Consider the following 13,437-nt stretch of genomic DNA (forward strand, 5'->3'; position numbering starts at 1 on the left):
TCGGGCTGCAAATTGTCCCCAGAGTCAGCAGAAGCCTCAGCAGATTTTATTGCCACCACCTGTACCGATTCCGCAGATTCCTGATCCTGGTAGTTACGGGCAGACAGGTCGAGGTGGTGCCTATTACTATCAGGGCGATGCTGTTCCTTATGCCCCGAGACAGTATCAATATCCCCATGACCCATATTCTCAGGGTGGTTATCCCTAGTATTCTGGTGGCTATATGCCGTATCCTCTAGTTCCAGCAGACGGGTCTCAGTGGTTTCAGGGATGACAGATCCAGCATGAGGAGATTGCTATGAGTAGTGCGGGGTCTTCGAGGCAGTCTGGTCAGCCCAATCAGGGGCGTGGTACGCAGAGTCATGGTGGCCAGACGAGCAGAGGTCGAGGTGGACGGCAGCAGACCCAGGGGCGTATTCATAACATTTCTCTGTAAGATGCTCAAAACAATCCAGACTTGATCATAGGTACGTTAAATATCCTTGGTTATTTTGCTAGAGTATTAATTGATTGTGGTGCTACACATTCTGTAATTTCTCATACATTTGCTCAAGTGACGCAACCTCGCCCTACACCTCTAGGGTATGATTTAGAGTTTGCTATGCCTAGAGGGGAGAGATGTATTGTAGATCGTGTGTACCCAGGATGTCCAGTGATAGTGGAGGATGTTGTTATGCCAGCTGATCTTATCCCGTTGGATATTGTTGACTTTGATGTGATTCTGGGCACGGATTGGTTGCATTTCAATCGTGCCAATATTGATTGTTACGAGAAAATAGTTACGTTTCATCGTCCTGGATTACCTGTGGTTACTTTTGTGGGTGAGCAGAGTGGGGTGAGACATGGCGTTATTTCTGCTATGCGAGCGAAAAGGTTGTTATCTAAAGGCTGCTCTTAGTAGAGTGGAGGATGTAAGGGTAGTCAGACATTTTCCTGATGTTTTCCCTGAGGATTTACCTGGCTTACCGCCAGATCGAGACATGGAGTTCACCATTGAGTTGCTTCCAGGTACTAATCCTATTTCCTTGACTCCCTATCGTATGGCTCCCGCTGAGTTAAGGGAATTGAAAGTTCAGTTGCAGGAATTGTGGATAAGGGTTTTATTTAGCCTAGTACTTCACCTTGGGGAGCTCCAGTGTTGTTTGTGAGAAAGAAAGACGGAACTTTAAAGCTATGTATTGATTACCGACAATTAAATCGGGTAACGATTAGAAACCGTTATCCATTGCCACGTATTGATGATTTGTTTGATCAGCTTCGAGGTGCTTGTGTATTCTCCAAGATTGACTTGAGGTCTGGATATTATCAGCTGAAGATTAGTAGGGGTGATGTTCCTAAGACGGCGTTCAGGACTCGTTATGGTTATTACGAGTTTCTGGTTATGCCATTTGGATTGACGAATGCACCAGCTGCTTTTATGGATTTGATGAACCGAGTATTCCAACCATATTTGGATAGGTTTGTTATTGTTTTCATCGACGACATTCTAGTGTACTCTAAGTCTAAAGCGGAGCATGTTCGACATCTTACTTTGGTGTTGAAAAGGTTGAGGGAACACCAATTATATGCTAAGTTTAGCAAGTGCCAGTTTTGGTTAGACCAAGTTGCATTTTTGGGGCACGTCATTTCAGCTCAGGGTATCTTGGTGGATCCTTAAAAGGTGGTAGCTGTGGAGAAATGGGAGCAACCGCGAACTGTCACTGAGGTGAAGAGTTTCCTTGGTTTAGCTGGGTATTATCGACGGTTTGTTAAGGATTTTTCTGTGATTGCTTTACCACTGACGAGATTAACGAGGAAAGACGTTAAATTTGAGTGGGATGATAAGTGTGAGCAGAGTTTCCAGCAGTTGAAGTATTGTCTCACTCATGCACCTGTTTTGGCGCTTCCGGACGATAGTGGTGATTTCGAGGTTTATAGTGATGCTTCTTTGAATGGTCTGGGTTGTGTGTTGATGCAGCATGGTAGGGTAATTGCTTATGCTTCATGACAACTGAAACCTCATGAGTTGAATTACCCTACACATGATTTGGAGTTAGTAGCCATTATTTTTGCGTTGAAGTTGTGGAGACATTACCTTTATGGAGAGAAATGTAAGATCTTTACAGATCATAAGAGTCTTCAGTATCTTTTTACGCAGAAGGATCTTAATCTTCGTCAGCGGAGGTAGATGGAGCTGCTCAGTGATTATGACTGCTCGATTGATTATCACCTTGGTCGTGCAAACGTTGTGGCTGACTCACTTAGCAGGAAGCCTCAGGGCCGTATCAATGCATTGTACACTAGTCGTATTCCTCTTCTGGCAGACTTAAGATCTACGGGAGTGAGGTTGGAGGCAGAAGATCGAGAGGTGGCTTTACTTGCTAATTTTCAAGTTAGGCCAATTTTAGTTGACTGGGTGCTTGAAGCTCAGGTAGCTGATAGGGAAACTCAAGAATTGATCCAAGCTCGAGATCCAGGGAGGAGAGACCTCAGAGTTCGTGATTCGGATGGCATGCTGATGCAGGAGGGTAGGATGTTTGTGCCTAATAATTTGGATTGAAAGAAAGCAATTCTTGATGAAGCACATATCTCGGCTTACGCTATGCATCCAGGAGCTACTAAAATGTATCATACCATTCGACCATTTTATTATTGGCCGGGTATGAAGAGGGAGATAGCTGAGTATGTGAGTAGATGTGTTGTTTGTCAACAAGTTAAGGCGGAAAGAAAGAAGCCGTTTGGGTTGTTGCAGCTGCTTCCCTTTCCAGAATGGAAATGGGAAAATATTACTATGGATTTTGTGTATAAGCTTCCGCGTACACATAATGGTTTCGACGACATTTGGGTGATTATTGATCGGCTTACTAAGTCAACACATTTCATTCCAGTAAGGGAGAAGTATTCTTTGGGTCGATTAGCTGAGTTGTTCATCTTGAAGATCGTGAAGTACCATGGTGTCCCAATGAGTATTGTCTCGGATCGTGATCCAAGATTTACGTCTAAATTTTGGGTGGCGTTTCACGAAGCTTTGGGTACGAGACTACTTTTTAGTAAGGCGTATCATCCTCAGACGGACGGAGAGTCAGAGAGAACTATTCAGACTTTGGAGGATATGTTGCGAGCTTTGGTGTTACAGTTTGGTGATGCTTGGCACCAGCGGTTGGATTTAATGGAATTTGCCTACAACAACAGCTTTCATTCGAGTATCGACATGGCACCATTTGAGGCGTTGTATGGTAGATCTTGTCGCACACCCTTGTGTTGGTCAGAGGTCGGAGAAAGAGTTTTGGTGGGCCCGGAGATTGTAGAGGATACTACTCAAAATGTTCAGGTAATTAAGTCTAACCTGAAGGCGGCCTAGGATAAACAAAAGAGTTTAGCGGATCGCCATGCTACTGACAGAGTGTATGAAGTTGGCGATTCGGTGTTTCTGAAGCTTTCACCTTGGAGAGGCGTTGTTAGGTTTGGGAAGAAAGGTAAGTTGAGTCCCAGGTATATCAAACCGTACATGATTACTGAGCGAGTTGGCGAGGTGGCTTACAGGCTGGAGTTGCCTCCGGAGTTGGCTAAAGTACATAACGTTTTTCACGTGTCCATGCTTCGACATTATGTTGCTGATCCGTCTCATGTGATACCTCCTCAACCCTTGGAAATCTGATGTGAAAATTAACTTGACACACAAATTAAATCCTATTTGTGACAATTGTAGTAAATATGTAAGTAGGGATCGTTCTAGACTGGGGATTAACTAGGGATGCTAATCTATGTAAATAAGACTCAAAAACACTAAACTAGACTCTATAGACTCAAAACTACCTTTAGACACTTAAAACAACAACCAATACTAAAAAAGACTCAATTTTAGACTCAATAAAGGTTTTGGACGAAAATAGGACTTGACTTGACTCAAAAGACTCAAGGAAAACAAGTTTTGACTCAAATATGAAGACTAAATAACATGGGGATTGTTTTTGACGAATTTTAGACTCAAAACAAAAACTTTATAGAAAACACTTTTGAAAAAACGAATTTAAGTAAAATAAATAGGTGGAAGGCTAGTTAGAGGGTCCTTCTCCACACATGATATATGCATACGAACCAATGTCCAGTTATTACTCCTTTAGACTATGAATGACAACGCCCCAAATTAGTTGCATCGCACAACTAACCCTCAAGTTTTCCTTATTTCATTGGATTGAATGAAAACGCATTACAACCAAATTATCTTTTTCAAGTTCTTTATATGAGATGCATAACAAAGATACATATCGAAAGTCATTAAGTTTTGTGAAAACTATAAGCATTGACAAGGCATTCATCACTATGAAACGCATGAGACTCATACCAAGGATTTACTTAACGCGATTGTGACTAGCAACCTCGACTACTTGTGAATATAAGTGAATAACAATTACGTGAAACCCCCCTATACTCTAGCATCAAGTTTATGCATGCAAATTAAGTGTTAACCCCCAACCCACATACATAACCCAATTTTAATAACTAAGATAAGCAAATCACATTCATGCCTTAAGAAATAATAACCGGACGTAATCAATTCATATAAAACATATAATCATGGCTTCAAATTCTCCTTTAACTAAAAAGAAGTTAGTTCCTCATGTTCGCAAAACAAAGATAATTAAATTTAAACATTGAACTAAGACTAAGGATAGAAAGAACCAAGAAAAACGCTCCACACTCCAATGGCATGCACGGCACTCCCTTGGATGGCAGATTGCACAAGTCCTCTTCTCCTTGCTTCCTTGCTTGTGGCACTAGGGTGGTGTAGAATGGATTGTGGTGTTTGATGGATGAAAGTATGAATGAATGAATGAGTGAGTGGATGAATGAATGGTGCGGCATAGGGCTGTTTATATAGGCTAATTAGGCACACTTAGTAAAGGAAAAGGATTGCACAATCCCATTGAAAAAGGGTTAATTCAAGGCAGAAACCAAATGGGAAATGGAATAGGTAGTGCACGGCTAGGATTTAGGGAATTCTAGAAGGTTTGGTGCGGCATCTTAATAGGGATGAGATCAGGTTTCTAGAAAGAATGGTTTAGGGCAGATTCCTAAACCTAAAGGGCCAAGGACACATGATATAAGTGTATAAGGAGGATTGCAATTCCTAAACCTACAAGGAATGGTCCACATGCGGCAAACACATGGATAAGGCTTCTAGAAACTGAAATAGGTGTTTAAATGTGTAATTAATCCCCTTTAATTAGCTAGATTTAAGTCCTAACCTAATTTGGATAGGATAAGATAGGATAATGTTAGAGTTAGGAAAGGATAAGGTTTGTTAGGATAGGATAAGATAAGGTTGGATAAGGTTCCTTGTTTCTTGCTTCTTCCTTATCTTCTTTGCATTTGGACTTCTTCCACCAGATTTGTAGCCTTTCCTAGCCCTTCTTGACTTCAATTTCGTCCATCCTCTTTACTCCATGGTTAAGCTATCAAATCCATGCCCAAAAATGCTCCATTTAGCTCCAAAATGCCCTTTCTTGCTCCTTTTGTCATTAGGACCTAAAAACATACGAAAATAACTTAAAAGACTGAAATAAATAGTAATTAACTCACTAAATGCAAGGAAACAACATAACTAAGTAGCATAAATATGCTCCTATCAAAATCAATCCGGATTTGACTTATGATGAGGAACCAGTGACGATTCTAGATTGGAAGGAAAATGTTCTGAGGAACAAGACAGTGAATTTGGTGAAGGTTTTGTGGAGGAATCATTCCGTGGAGGAAGCTACTTAGGAAACTGAAGATCGGATGAGAGATTTGTATCCTTGGTTGTTTTTTGATCACTAGGGGTTTGCTTTGTGTGGTTGTTTTGAATTTCGGGACGAAATTCTAATAAGGTGGGTAGGTTGTGACAGACCGTTCCGAATTTTCGAACCGTAGGGGTGAAATGACGTTTTTGCCCCTAGTGTGGTTATTTTGTTGTGTGGTTGTTTTTGGATTTTGTTGGCAGGTTTTGGACCACACACACACTCTCCTACACCCCCTCACCCTTTTCCCTGTCTTGCACCCTGTCCCGAGCTCTCTCTCTCTTTCCCATTTCCATTCTTTTTGTACGGACACACCCAAAAACCATCCAAACCTTCATAGATCGAGGAAACAAATTACATATTCGTGCTCGTGAGGTCCGTAGGAGTTCAACCATACCCATTTCAGGTAAGGATACTTTCGTTTTCACGTTGAACTCGGTATACCCCGATTTGGTCACTATTCATGCACACGTTAATTCTTGTGTTTTTGGGAATTTCAAGCTTGTAGGAAGCTTGGTGAGGTCCTTAGGAGGCTCGGGGTGGTTCGTTTGAAGGTTTTGGATGTCGGGATCGTGAGTTACAAGGTTGGCCGGAGTTGGTGGTGTTTTCCCGGCGTGATCCCATGTGTTTTGGTGCTTGAAAGTGGTATGGATTTGTTCCTTTTGTTGTAAGCTTCATTTTGGTACCAAATTTGTGAAATTTGGTTGAAAAACGAAGAAGTTACAAGGTTTTGAAAATTACCCGGTTTTCCGGCACCAGCGACGGCGCCGGAGCTTTGCCGGAAAAGACGACGGAATATTCCGTCAGTTTGGACGGAATATTCCTAACGGCGTTAACGGAATCCGTTAAAGTTAACGGAATATTCCTGACGGCGTTAACTGACACCGTCAGTGTGCTAGGCACGTGCCTGCGTGTGGCTGGCGCGTGCGGCAGTGGAAAATTTTTCTAAAAATATGGGGATGTTCCTGAGGTTGAGTAGATCACGTTGGTGTATTCATACACCCTATTTGAGCATTGTATGAGAAGTTATTTCATAAGGTTGGTTATGTGTTTTAAAATTAACGTTTTTATAGTTGTTTCGCATATAGGTAAGACCTATCCCGAGGACGAGCGCGATCACTCGAGGCAAGGGGGTTACGACCCTTCTACATACCAGTGAGTGGGCTTTTGGTTTTCCGTATATACCTATATACTTATGATTTTCCCAGAAAATGAATTGAAACGTTTTTTTTCGTTTTTATGCCATGCATTATGTTTGTCGTTCGTTTATGCATTGTTAGTAGCCTATATATATATATATATATATATGTTTGGTGCTGCGGATGCACAGGTAAGTGCCAGGTGAGTTATGATTTATATTTATGTTCAATAGTGATTTGAGATGCATAGAGAGCTCATAACCTGCACCCCCGGTGTTAGTGCTCCAGCCCAGAGTTGGCAACAGTCCTTCATGTGTTGTTCACCTCCCGCACCACACGCTCATCTTGGATCCAAGTTAGGTGCGTAGTCCTATCGTACAGACCACTTTAGGTGGTTCCGACTCGTAGATGACCCGCGATTATTCGCCCAGCCTTCACGTGATCGTAGCACTTGAGCGTACTTATAGTACACCTAGTCCTGTCGTACATACCACTTTAGGTGGTTCCAACTCGTGTGCAGGTATAGTTAGTGAGATGGAGATTTGAGCTCTAGATTCAGCCGTACAGGTCACGTTAAGTGACTCCGACTGACAGATTCATGGCATTGATTTTGACATTTTTCCTGAGCACTTGCATTTATTCGAGGCATTTGGCATGGCATATTTCTAAGCATGACTTATATATATTTATATATATATATATGTGTATATATATATATATATGTATATATATATATGTATGTATTCTACTTTTCTGGGAAGTATACATGTTTTACGGCGAGGGGTTAGAACTTGTTTACAAAATGGTTTTTGGAAAGCTTTGTTTTTGCCCACTCACACTTTTTGTTTTGCGCCCCTCCAGGTTCTAGTTGGCTAGCACTTTTGGTGGCTTCCCAAAGGATTTCCCCAGCATATCTGACAGATTATTACCAGTGTAGGACCACCTTTGGGTGTGTTTTTGTAGCGTTATTTTCTTTCGGACTGCATTAAGTCTTCGAGCTCTGAACTTTGTTTTCACACTTACGCTTGCACATGTATGTTCTTACGTTGTGTATAGCTGGTTTTTATTTATTCATACTTTTATTTATTATTTATTAGCTTCCGCACTGTGCACATGGTTACGTCACTTCCACCTGACGGCCAGCATGCCCTGATCTCGGTCGGGGTGTGTCATCTGCAGATGTTACTTGGATCTGCAAACTCTTCAAGGACATAGCCTTTCCTCTATCTAAGGTTCCAATGCTTTGGTGTGACAATGTATCTACCATCTCTGTGACAACCCGTCCCAGAAATTTTACAACGTACGTGTGAAAAGACAAAATTGCCCCTAGTTCGAATTCTCTATGTTTATTGGTTGTTTTTTAGTTTGGTTGGCATGTTGTAGGCCACACACACCTTCCCACACACCACAACCTTTCCTCTTGTTTCCCTGCATCTGTCTCGAGCCCCATTCCCTTCCCATTCCCTTTGAAACGTACGGACACACCCACACACCCATCAAACCTTCACAGATCGTGGAATCCAAGCACATATTTGAGCTCATGAGGCTTGTAGGAGTCCAACCATACCTTTTTCAGGTAAGAACACCTTCGTTTTCACGTCGAATCCACGATGTTCGATTTCGAGTACTGTTCATGCACACGTGATTTCTCACGTTTTAGGGAATTTCAAGCTTGTAGGTAGCTTGGTGAGGTCCCTAGGAGGCTCGGGGTGGTTCGTTTGAAGGTTTTGGACGTCGGGATCACTAGTTTCGAAGTTGGCCGAAGTTGGGTTGATTTTACAGGTGAGATTTCATGGTTTTTAGCACTTGAAAGTGGTATGATTGTGTTCCTCTCGTTCTAAGCTTCATTTTGGTACCAATTTTGTGAAATTTGGTTGAAAAACGAAGAAGATATCGAAGTTTGAAATTTTCCCGATTTTACGGCGCCGGAGGCTCGTCGAAGAAGATGACGGAATATTCCGCCAATTCTGACGGAATATTCCTGACGCCGTTGACAGAATCTGTTAAATATGACGGAATATTCCCTACGGCGTCAGTTGACGCCGTCAGCGTGCCAGGCATGTGCCTGCGCGTGGTCGGCGCGTGTGGCTATGCCTTGGCCGGCGCGTGGGGGCGCGTGCGGCGGTGAAAAATTATTTTAAAAATATGGGGATGTTCCTGAGGTTGAGTAGATCACGTTGGTGTATTCATACACCCCATTTGAGCATTGTATGAGAAGTTATTTCAAAAGGTTGGTTATGTGCTTTAAAATTAACGTTTTTGTAGTTGTTTCGCATATAGGTGATACCTATCCCAAGGACGAGCGTGGTCACTCGAGGTAGGGGGGCTACGACCCTTCCACATACCAGTGAGTGGGCTTTTGGTTTTCCGTATATACCTATATACTTATATTTTCCCAGAAATTGATTTGAATTGTCATTTGCCATATGCCATGCATTATATTAGCGTTATTTATGCATCATTAGTTGCGTTATTAGTGGTATATATATATACATATGCATATTGGGTGCTGCGGACGCACAGGTAAGTGCCAGGTAAGTGTTATTCATGTTTACATTCAGTGGTGAGTTGAGATGCTTAGATAGCTCATAACCTGCACCCCCGGTGTTAGTGCTCCCGCCCAGAGTAGGGCACAGTCCTTCACGTGATGTTCACCTCCCGCACCACACGCTCAGCTTGGATCCAAGTTAGGTGCACAGTCCTGTCGTACAGACCACATTAGGTGGTTCCGACTCGTAGGTGACCTGCGATTATTCGCACAGCCTTCACGTGATCGTAGCACTAGAGCATTTATATGTATTACACCCAAGCTTGTCGTATAGACCACTTTAGGTGGTTCCGACTCGTGGGCAGGTTTAGTTATTGATATTGAGATTTGAGCTCTAGATTCAGCCGTATAGGTCACGTTAGGTGACTTCGGCTGCCAGACTATATGATATTGATATGACTTTCACCTGAGCACTTGCATTTCATTGTGAGATTTAGCATGGCATATCCTGGAGCATTATTGGTATATATACATATCTATATGTACATATGTTATTTTCTGGGAAGTATACAGGTTTTACGGCGAGGGGTTAGAACTTATTTGTTAAATGGTTTTCGAAAAGCTTTGTTTTTGCCCACTCACGCTTTTGTTTTGCGCCCCTCCAGGTTCTAGTTGTCTAGCAGGTTTGGTGGTTTCCCAGAGGGCTTTTCCGGCATTTCTAACACACGATCACCAGCGTAGGGCCACATTCGGGTGTACTGTTGTTGCGTCATTTTCGTTTGGACTGCTTTAGGCGTTATGCTCTGAACTGGTGTCACACTTACGTTTGCACCTATTATCATTTCATGTAAACCAGTTTTTATTTATTCGTATTACTATTTCCATTATTGTTTTATTAGCTTCCGCACTGTGCACATGGATACGTCACCTCCGCGTGACGGCCAGCACGCCCTGATCTCGGTCGGGGTGTGTCAATCTCTCTAGCATCTAATCATGTTTTCCGTGCTAGAACCAAACACGTCGAAATTGACTATCACTATATTCGGGAACTAGTCTTAGCTTCTTTTCTTCAAGTTTGATTTGTACCAAGTGACAACCAAATTGTAGATATTCATACTAAATCTCTGTCCAAAGCTCGATTTCAGCTTCTCAAATCCAAGCTTTCACTTGGTACTCTTCCCTTCAGCTTAAGGGGGTGTAAATAGACACATCATTCTCAACAGTCCAAGTCATCAGTACAGTCAGCAGTTACTTAGTGTAAAAGTTTTGTTTGTTGTAACTACATTGTAACTAATCATAGCTTAAGGTTAATTAGTTACATTAGTTGACACTAATCTTTATTGACTGATTTGTATAAATATCTCAATCTAAATCATTTTAATCAATGAGAAATATATTTCTAATATAAGGTTTGTCTCTGGTAATGCAATCATCGCAATCTAGTTCTCTTGTCCACTACTTCAGTCTTATATTTGGTTACTAACTTGACCGTCAAAGAGTTTTTGGCCGGCACAGTCCTTCTCGGTCTTAGGCTTGCTCATGATTGTTTACTGTTTACAGATTGCTCGGATTTGTGCCTCCACCGTCGACGGCAATGTGCGAATTTGATTTCAGCACAAAGAAATTTGTAAATGCTTTTAATTTTTGCAACTCATTCAGAGACATGTTGTGAGACTCCATATTTTAAATATATATTTAATATTAAACATAGTTTCGTTAATTTATTTTATATCTATTATTTGTATATTGTTGTGATTTGTTTACAATTTCTAGTCACTAGGTTTTCAGGCATGCATTTTGAAAGCTGTCAACCAACCATTGGAATCTCATATATTTAGTGTTGTCAGTTATTGGGATGCTTTTGTTTTAATTACAACATGCAGCAAGTTGCTTTTGTAGGTGTCAACTTCTACTTAGTTGACTCATTACTTAAAGAGATCAAACCAAACTTTTATCTGGACAAGAATTGTCTACCCTCCCATTTCCGATGCCCTTCCGTACCCTCCTGTTTTGTATGGTCACGGTAAAGTCACGTCAACATTTTATATTGTTTTTTTTTATAGAGATAATAAGACAAAAATGAATAGTAATATAAAATGTTGACGTGGCTTAACCGTGACCACATAAACAGGAGGGCAAGGGAGGGCAAACAATCCTTGTCCCTTTTATCTATCCATACATTTATATTTTATTAATATTTTGGTTAGCCCTCAATTCTTTTAACCGCTCATTTCCCACTATAAAAGAACTTGCTTTCATTCATTTGTCGAACTCACTAGAAATGTACGTTGGTTGCGATGCATGCATAGTACATATTCTATTGCATGCATGGTCAGTGTATGTATTATACATAAATAGAGGGACAAAGAAAAGAGAGAGAGAGAGAGAGAGAGAGAGAGAGTTAGGTTTGAGGTTTGTGGAGATGTTAGTAGAGTTGTCTTGTCAAAGTTCGGATTATCGAGGTGAGTGGTTTAGGTAATGAGTTTAAAATATTCTTATTTTCTGATAAACGAAAACTATGAGTTATCATGTGATTTTACACTATTTCCAAATATCTCACTATTTCAAGTCAAGCATGTTGGATTTTGTGAAGTAATTTCGAAGTTATTATATATCTGATCAGTAATATGTTTGAGATGTTCATGGAGCATGAGAACTTTAGTGTTGGGTTATTCGAGAGATAAATGTATGGCACATGGGGACATTATGGCAGAATGGCCAATTTTGGGGTCACGTGGTGCTGCATATTATGAAGGATAACCAACATGTGAAGGGATGATGTGATATGACACTATGGGTGCATTTGTTGCACCGGACTATCTCGGACTAGATTAGCTTCAAGGATTAAGTTAGAGTGGCTTGACTTGGACTAAGCAGGATAATAATAGTGAAGTGTTTGGTGTAGTGCCGGACTAATTTATGGACTAAAATTATTTTAGAGCCCAAAATGTTTTTTTATCATTTTTAATTTACTTTTACTTTAAAAAACCAAAAGCAATCAAATATTATATTATAAAATATTATTTTTAATTTACTTGCCTTTCTCTTATCTTCATTGTTTCTATCAAACTCTGCATCTAACCCCTATCTCTTTGCTGCTCTTTTTTCTCCCAATTAGTCAAATCTCCCTCCTCTTTGCCCTTCCACTTCTTGCCTTCTCAACAGATTTGGGGTTTTTGCAATTCCCAAATCCCCCTTCTTCGTGTTTTGGTCGAATCATGTGTTGAGACATCACGTTGTTTGTCGTCGAATCTTCAAACAGCTTTTGGGGAGCGGTGAAACCGGCCTGTAGCAAGGCCCGACGAGCTAACCAGAGGGGAGTGGGGGATTATGGAGTCAAGGGAGTGAGAGACGAAGGTGACTTGGGGTTAGAATGCTTGGATTTCTTGAGACGTTGCAAAACCCAGAAACGGTCTTAGTAGTTCGACGCTTTTCAGGGTCTCTCGCTAAGAACCCCTAGCGAGTTCTTTAGTCCATGCGAGTCCCACCTAATCTCATTAAAGTTAGTCCCTTCTGTTAACAAACACTGGACTACACTAACTCTTAGTCTAGTCCAGTCCAATGAAACTTAGTGAGTGCAAACAAACACACCCTATGTGTATATTGATTTGATATTATTATTTATTTTCTAGAGTGGGTAAAACGGCATCGCATGACTGACATATTACATATTCTACTCACTGAGGGACGGTGGTTGTTGCTCACCCCTCACCTTTTATTTTACAGATGAGTTATTTGGCAAGACAGGTACTAGACAAGCTGAAGTTGTGTTAGACGAGAGATTTAAGAGTTTTTATTTTATATTTTTGTACACCCTGTAATGCTTTTGAAGTTATTTTATAAGGGAAGTTTGTTTTTTGTTTTTATTTATTTAGTTTTTAGCTCACGTGCTGCCCACAACATTTAATTTTTTCACCGATCCTAGGTCCAAGGCATGACAAATGTATGCGTGCATCAATTTTTTTATTTCAGTACTCTGTATCAGGTCATTTGTAAGTAATTTCAAAATTTATAAAGTAATTTCATAATTCTATTTTCTAAAAATCAACAA

The sequence above is a fragment of the Pyrus communis genome, chromosome 16 (genome assembly GCF_041283825.1).
Source record: "Pyrus communis isolate YQ-2024b chromosome 16, ASM4128382v1, whole genome shotgun sequence".
NCBI classification, from domain to species: domain Eukaryota; kingdom Viridiplantae; phylum Streptophyta; class Magnoliopsida; order Rosales; family Rosaceae; genus Pyrus; species Pyrus communis.